General features: G+C 48.1%; 1 long non-coding RNA gene across 1 annotated transcript in view; it reads right to left on the bottom strand.

Moving 5' to 3' along the window:
- Nucleotides 1-2,255: 2,255 nt before the first annotated feature.
- The window catches only part of LOC133340690 (uncharacterized), a 53,406-nt gene continuing 47,299 nt past the window's right edge, over nt 2,256-8,362 (bottom strand). Inside the window, exon 3 of the long non-coding RNA XR_009754927.1 lies at nt 2,256-2,604. This is a non-coding gene — a long non-coding RNA (uncharacterized LOC133340690). The remainder of the gene's footprint in view (nt 2,605-8,362) is intronic.

Raw genomic sequence — 8,362 nt, 5'->3', positions numbered from 1 at the left:
GGGACGGACGGCGACGCTGTCAGCGACGTAAGTGTGGAGGTTGAGACGACGCAAATCGGGTTCGTGGTATTAATAAAGTGACAACGTAATTGCGAAACGACGTAAAGGGGAGGGGACGTACATCGGGGGTTTCCTGTATTATGGATAGGCTTAACTTGTACTCTAATCCCTACCTCTAAGCTTGACCGCTCTTACAGTGTTCTGTGAAATATCGAGTGAGAAATTAAGCGGCGCCCAGAACTTATTCATGACTCGGGAGGAGCGCTGTGGGCCATTGTGTTGATTCGTTTGATCGGCAGAAACAAAAATACCCAACACAGCGCACGACCTTAACAGTCGAGGAGTGGTTCACGCTCGTGAACTTTACCACACACATACACACGGGGCGTGGGCGTGTGTGGAAATATATAAGGCCGCAAGTGTGAACTCGCAACATGTCTCGTGACGAGTCCACACGCACCGGCTTCTCGACTGGAACGCGTGTTCAAGCGATGACGACGTTCAATGTCCTGGATGTCTCGCAGCTGCCGTGTATAGGGCTGGGGTGGGTGGTGGGGGTGACTCACCGTCACGCCCATGGTTGTCATCCAGGGCGAGATTTTCTCTTTCTCCCGAACAATGGGGAGCGGTGGCGGGGCGTGGGGGGCAAAGACAGCCAAATACGCAACATCACGGAGTGGACAGCAGAGGGGAGTGTGAAACAGCTGCCTCAATGCCACGGGGTTCGTGTATTCAAGTGAGAGTGGTGCCGCGATGAGACCAGACCCATCTTCGTTGCCATCGATATAGAGATTTATATATAGCGCAGCGTTGCAATACTTGAATGGTCATGCAACGTCATTGTCATCATCAAGTATTATTCATACTGCACTTGCCACGCAGGAGATATCTCGAAGGTGCATGAGTTAAACGTTATTTAACATGTTTTTTTATTCTTCTTTAGGAAGCGAGTGCACATTGAATACAATATTCAAAAACAATATATTTTCTAAATGTCGTCTTAAATTTATAAAATGTGTGCGCACTGGTCATATATCCTGCCACTCTATGTAATCCGTTCCGCTACTTTGGTTCCAAAACACCAAATGCCCATTCAACCCTACTTAATGTCATCTGCCTTTCCCGTAATCAAAAGGCCCTTTCACTGAAGCGTAATTTATGTTTCGAGGCAAAACGGTGTAGAATTATGAGTAGTTAAATGTGAGTAGCTTGTGTGCCAACATCCGTCATTGCACACACCTAATCTCTCACCAGCTCACAATTATGCAAGTGAATGTGTTTACAAACACTGTTTTCACCCGTTTCCCGAGGAAGCCAGGCAATGAATGAAATGTGACAAGGATAGTGCACGCTTAAGTATGTTCATTCGTCTTCATCTTCCACGCGTTTGTCCCACTGTCCTTGCCAACCTTCTCCACACGCTGCCCTGTCCTGCGCCATCTCTCTTTCCGCTCCTCGGGCCACCGATCGCACCACATCACCCCCCCCCACCAACCTCTTCTGCCTTCCTCTTCAACTCTTTCCTTCCACCTGTATCACTCGCCACCTTTTGACCCACATCATTTTCCTGTTGTCTATTTACATGACCGAACCGCACCAGAGCCTTTTCTCTCTCTCATCTTCCCTGTGATGTCTACCACCTTGAGTCTTCCTCTCGCTTCTTCCTTTCTCACGCCGTCCTTGTTTAGCCCAACATCCACCGCAACATCCTCATCTCTGTGGCTGCCATAGCTTCGGTCCTCCCTCTGTCTTGTGGCCCAGCACTCGGCCCCATACAACAGCACCGGCCTCACCACCGCCTTATACTATTGTAATGACAGGATGACACCTGTTGGCCGGGAAAGGGAATCACGGGTACGAGCACGGTTAAAGTAACAACCAATCAGAGAAGGAGAGGTATCTGGGGCAAAGGTAACAGGTGGGGTTAGCCGAGATACTTCGGGAACCCCGCACCTCCGCTTAGCACGGTTGGCAATGTACGGTGCGAAAGAAGTTCAACGAACAGTGCCGAGAAAAAGTGTGTGAACCCCAATGGCAATTATGGAAATTCCACAGTTTCTACCATGAGAGCCTTCTTGAATGAAATCCGGTCTTTTATTCAACGCTGTGCATACCATTAAACATGCGTACGCGCACGCACCTGTGCGCACAGAGGTTTTTTGAGAAGCAAAAAAGTTTAATACAAAAACTGACTTCGCCCATAGATACGTTCCCCTCATTATGGCCGCCATTGTCATTGACAGGGCACCATTTGCATTGTCGGAATTCTGCCGTTTACAAGGAAACGCACGCACGCTGGCAGAGCATAACGCCGGACTGAGAAACGCCACGGGAATCCCGTCCCCCCGCGGTGTTCCTGAGTTTAACGCGCGAGTAGACTTTCGCGACCAATATCCGCGATGAAGGGGGGTTTTGTTGGGCTAGGTCGCGTAATTAATAACCCAACCCCTTACCTCTCTTCACTAGTGACGACTTGCAGCACAGCACACGGCAGATTGCTTCACAGTGCGACTGATGACCTCCTCTCGATATCAAGATCCAGGACGGTCACGGCTATGCGCCGCTTCTCGGTGGCTGCCCCCACAGTCTGGAACGCCATCCCCTCTGCACATTCGCAGAATCACCTCCATCAACTCCTTCAAGAGACACTTAACAACTCACCTCTACAACCTGACTTTCGAGTGACTCTGAGCTTTTCCGCCATCTAACCGCCCTCCCAAAAAAAATGGCCCTTCAGTGCAAACGCCGACTCTAAGATGATTTTCTTCTCGCTAGGCTTTTGTTGGTGCTGTCGGAATCTGAAGCCTCAGCAATTGCCAAACACTGCCCCCCCCCCCGCAGTGACGGAGACACTTCACGCTGCAGTTTATTAGCCGTTAATCCACCCCACCCACCCACATGGACTCAGGAAGTGCTCAGCAGTGACGTCATCACACCTACCCCGATATTTAAGGAACGAAACGGGAGGATTTCTCCACAAATCTGGCTGTCGCCTGATACTAGTTGTAATTACTGGCGAAACGTCGTACTCAGATTGTAAATGTTGTGTCTTTGCTCTCCAATACACCGGTGGTGCTGTACTAGCAACGAATTGGCGACGTTCTGTTTACGTGACAAACCTTGGTGGTGGCGGGTTTAACGGCACATTTATATATTTACGCGATCTAACTCAGAAAAAAACTGCATCATGGAGTTAAAAACATGTTACACAAACTTGTGATGGCTTTGTGACTCATCACAGATATGTCTAACCTCTGACCCCGTCTGTCCAATGCTCGCTCTCTTCACAGCAGCCCCACACCTTTACATCCATTTGGTTGTTGTAGCTTGTTAACCCAGAAAAGCCTCACTCTTAGTCCCAAGGCTGTTTTTTTTTCAGTAGGGTCTTGCCAAAGTTTTCGAAGTAGGGGACGATGTTGCTGCTGTGTGTAAATTGGATGATTTGGAAGTGACTTTCAGCACTGGGATGTTTTTGGCCAATAAAAGTAACAACGTCATGAGACCTCCTTTGCCGCTACCAAAATATACTAATCGGGTCTTTCCCCTTTTCTATGGCAACAAAACTGACACCTTTGCAAGGAATCAAGTTAACATTAACCACAAGACTTGCAGTCAAATGCAAACAAAAAACAATACTCTGATAATTTATGCATTGTCCTCGAAACGGATTGGTCCACACCAGAGACAGCTTTTCTTAGAGCCTAGTCTCATATGGTGTTCGACCTGATGACACCAAAAGGCACACAGTTCAAAGACAACGCACTATCAGAGTAATGAGAGCTCGGGGTAAGCATCTACATCATGAGACCTTCTTTGCCAGTACCAAAATATACTAATAGGGTTTTTTTTCCAGTGTTGTTGCCAGAGAAAAGGGGAAAACCCTATTAGTAAGTTACAACTAGTATATTTATAGCTATAGGAAGAGATCGCAGAGCCCAGAGGAAACAGAGGGAGACCATGCAAAATCAGCGTAGAAAGGTGCCCCAGTCAGGAATCGAACCCGGGTTCTTTCTTGCTGTCAGGTACGAGTGTAACCAATGTGTCGCTCAGCTGCCCATCCAACCGCGTCCTCTCCGCACGCTCCACCCAGGTGCCTCTAAAGCCACTCATTCTCAGCGATGGTACAACAGGTGCGTCTCCTCCCATCTCTCCAGTCAGCTCGAACTATGTACGTTGAACTTCTTTCGCACCGTACGTAGCCAACCGTTTTGTATGTATGTATATTGCACTTCTTTGCTTCATGCTGAGAGCGTTTTATTCACACACACACGCACGCAGAGGACATTTTCGTGAGTCTTGTTGAAGCTTTTTCCGGCCTGCACTATTTTTTCACCTGTGATGGGGGTTCTCATCGTTTGTTGCAGATTTTAATTGAAGCTCTATGTTTACATATTGCCACCTCCCTGACTTCGATACGCACAGAGCTCATCAGTCACTTTGAGGTCTCCTCGTGAACAACGATCCACTTTTTTATTACTACACGCTTTTATTTAACTCACTCTGTTGTATCCTCAACTCTGTTGTCGTATCATCAAATCTTGTAACTCAATTTTAACCCACTTCCCAATATGGTATCGACTGCAAACTTGGTATGCGTATGTCATACTGATGACAATACTATATTCTATCATTAAAAATTAAAAATAAACATATTTTAAAGTTATCTTTTTTTACATGTTATGTTTCGGCTTGGGTCTAATTATCCATGCTCAACTCACGTTGGCTGTAAATCACCACGGTCCCTTACGTTGTGGCAAGCTTCGGGGCCACTTCCTGGAGTCGTGGAGTTCTGCCATTACTCGTACGGTACATTACATTCAAGCGTGTTTTTAAATATTACTGATTACGCATACACATCTCCCGGCTCAACCCCCTCCTTCCGAAGTGTGCATTCTTTCTAAACTAATTATTCATTCCTCTCAGCCAGGCGGTTAATTCCTCTAAACTGACAAGCATCACCAATTTGTGGTCTGTCCTGTTTACCAAACTGTTCAGCAGGTCGCTTTGTATCCAGCCTTTGTGATGCATCGACTGCGATAATTCCCCCAGTTGCACGTCGGTGTCAGGAGCCAGCTCCCAGCGTGTGACTGCGATCCTCATTAACCGACTTTACCGTTGATCCGTGTGTTCAGAGATTAAAGGCAGTTTGCTGGCTTGCAGAGGTACATTTGTAGCCACACACAATCAAACCCACTCGGACACGAGATAATTTTTACCCGAGGGGTCAACAAGGGGCTTGAACGCAGGCTGGAAAAAAGGTCCCGGGTCAGTGTCACGACACGGACTTCAGTTTTTCCGAGCCACCCGGCCACCCGAGATCCTATTTTAAACGTGCAGTCCAGCACCATACGCAAGCACTTCTTTTTCCGAAGGCAATTCAGCAGCCAGAAATAAAGCAATGCAGGATGGACATGCATGACAAAGACAAAGATCCCCCGTATAGCCTTAACAGACTGTTGGGACAAGTGCGGTTAGCGAGCACCTATGAAGGCCGGTACGGTACACGAGGGGGTGGGTGGCCAGCGCCACGCCCGACTGCCTTTGTCTCCCTAGTGGTGATGTTTACACACCGCAGCAGGTATTTATTTCAGGCTGAGTTGACCTAGGGGAGGCCCAGGACCGGTTCAGATAATTATCACTGGTGTTGGCCGTGAGCGGGAATCGAACTCGGGTCGCTGGGTTCTTAGCGCAGCGCGCTAACCGCAACACACCGCTGGACATACATAACATACATATATATACACACACACACAAAACACAAGGTGCTTGAATTTCCCATAATCTGTGGCGAAGTCAGCCCCACAGTTTGGTGGGCAGGCTGCTGAACATAAGCACCCCAGGCACTGGGCATCTGTGAAAACAGAGCTTCATAGCTCATCGGATTCCTCCAGTATAAATACAGATTCTGATTCTGCTTCTGCCGAATGGCAGCAGTATACAATGCCGGTTGTGGTACTCACTACTCAGATGTGTATCGAAAAAGATGAAACCAGTAATTAATCAGTTGTGTTGTCCGTCTATTGCCTAAATTGATGAACACATTGCCACGTGTACGTAATATCTCTGTGAACGCGACAATCCAGTTGGGTTGTGGAGGGTTAATGACAAGGATGTTGGCATAAAACGACCACCACGTGGCCTTGCCCAAACCAAAACCCAGAAGATATGGATCATTGAAATTTGCTATGATAAAACCCGTACGTTTTTTTTATTTAGCTTGTAGTTCTTTAATTCTGAAGGGGCATGGGTGGAGTTTGTCATTGACTGCGTTGAGAAATGTCGTTCACGCGTCGCACTAAGTGACTGAGCTTTACCGCAAAACCAGGCACATTCCAAAGAACCTGTTAGCATGTTCACTTGGGAATTTGCCAGTGGCAAAGCATCAGCCCTACATCATGTTTTTCGAGAAGTTTTTCTTTTTTTTTCAACCGGGACACCTGGTTTAATAAAAAAAAGTTAAATGCCAGGAAGGCGATTGCAGGCAACCACAAGGCGTGGTAACACCAAAACACAGACGCGCACACGCATGGATACACACAATGTACACACACACACACACAAATACGGAGTGGTCCAATTTTAAATGTTGAAGTGCCGGATATGGAGCCTATTCGTCCTTTCAGTCCATGTTATTACAATAATAATAATGCAATATTTCACTGACGTGTGGATGTGGGGTGAGGTGGGGGGGCATTAAATTGTCTCTTAAATGTGAATGCTGCCGCGAATGTGAAGTAGGTTTATGGCTTCTTTTCAGACGGCGCGGGAGCTTCCGCGGAGAAAGGATGCGGGCGCCAGTGACCACGGCCTCCTGCTCTTCGGTGAGAGAAGAGGAGCAGGGGGCTGTGGGTCGCGCTGTTGCTGCTTAGAGTTCCTGTCACCCTGCACTACAGGAGCTGTAGTGCAGGGTGACAGGAGCTGTGGTGCAGGGTGACAGGAGCTGTGGTGCAGGGTGACAGGGGCTGTAGTGCAGGGTGACAGGAGCTGTAGTGCAGGGTGACAGCAGCTGTAGTGCAGGGTGACAGGGGCTGTAGTGCAGGGTGACAGGAGCTGTAGTGCAGGGTGACAGGAGCTGTGGTGCAGGGTGATAGGAGCTGTGGTGCAGGGTGACAGGGGCTGTAGTGCAGGGTGACAGGAGCTGTAGTGCAGGGTGACAGGAGCTGTAGTGCAGGGTGACAGGAGCTGTGGTACAGGGTGACAGGAGCTGTAGTGCAGGGTGACAGCAGCTGTGGTGCAGGGTGACAGGAGCTGTAGTGCAGGGTGACAGCAGCTGTAGTGCAGGGTGACAGGAGCTGTGGTGCAGGGTGACAGGAGCTGTGGTGCAGGGTGACAGGAGCTGTATTGCAGGTGGACAAGAGCGGAGAGAGAGAGAGAGAAAGGGTGGACGACCCAAAGTAGAGGTGCAGTGGCTCTGCTGGTGATGGGGAGCCAGTCCAGTGGAGTGAAAGGAGAGAACTGAATGAGAATGTGTGATGTTGACTGCCGTTTCCCCTCTGCGGATAAGGAATAGGAGGCTGGCGATGACTGTTTGGCGTTGTTGGACGTTGCCGTCACGGTATACCGCCGTATACTGGCCATTTAACCACTGCCCACACACGCACACATGCCCTAAAGATGATTATAAATGTGAGTTTACGAGGTGCACGCACGGATTGCCGTCTTTGCAGAGAGTGCACCTTTTGCCAGCGGAGGAATGCTTCGAGATTTGGCAACACTTAGGTTGGAACCAAGCCGAGACGTGACCGCGTCAAGCCGAGATGGGAGAGTGGACTGCGCGAGTAAGAGTTCACGCTCCAGGCTGGACATCTGTAAACAAAAAAAAAAGAGATTTCGTAGCGTATCGGATTTCTCCAGTCTAAAAAAATGAAAGATTCGGATTCGGATTCTGAGACGGAGAGCAGAGAGGGGAAATCCGCCTTGCAATGTAAGTCGACATTTCACCTGTTGACTTGAATAATCCCAAGATTTTGCAGTACTCACACACAAGCCTGATTGCTGATGATATCCAGAGGCTCGAAGGCGATCCAGACGTTTCGTGCCTAAACGAAGGGCGCTTAATAATATTGGTCTGCAAAATAAACCGGCTGATGGACTGAAAAATAATATTAATAATTTACATGCAGAAATAAATTTCGCTCATATATTGGGTACTAATTCCTATTTGAAGAAATATCAAACACAATAAACTCGTAAGGCAAAACAAAACAACTGGCAAAACTCTAATTATTTATCCATAATATAGTTTTTTTTTGGGGGGGGGGGGGGGGGTTAGATCGCGTAAATATAAATGTGTCGTAAAAACCACCACCACCCGACACAGCCAATTAGTCAGGGTTCTTCACGTCAACAAAACGTGCCAATT

Source organism: Lethenteron reissneri, chromosome 10, assembly GCF_015708825.2.
Source record: "Lethenteron reissneri isolate LAM-NWPU_2019-01 chromosome 10, ASM1570882v1, whole genome shotgun sequence".
Lineage (NCBI taxonomy): Eukaryota > Metazoa > Chordata > Hyperoartia > Petromyzontiformes > Petromyzontidae > Lethenteron > Lethenteron reissneri.
Note: the sequence above shows the minus strand (reverse complement) of the source record. Positions and strands in the feature narration are given on the sequence as shown.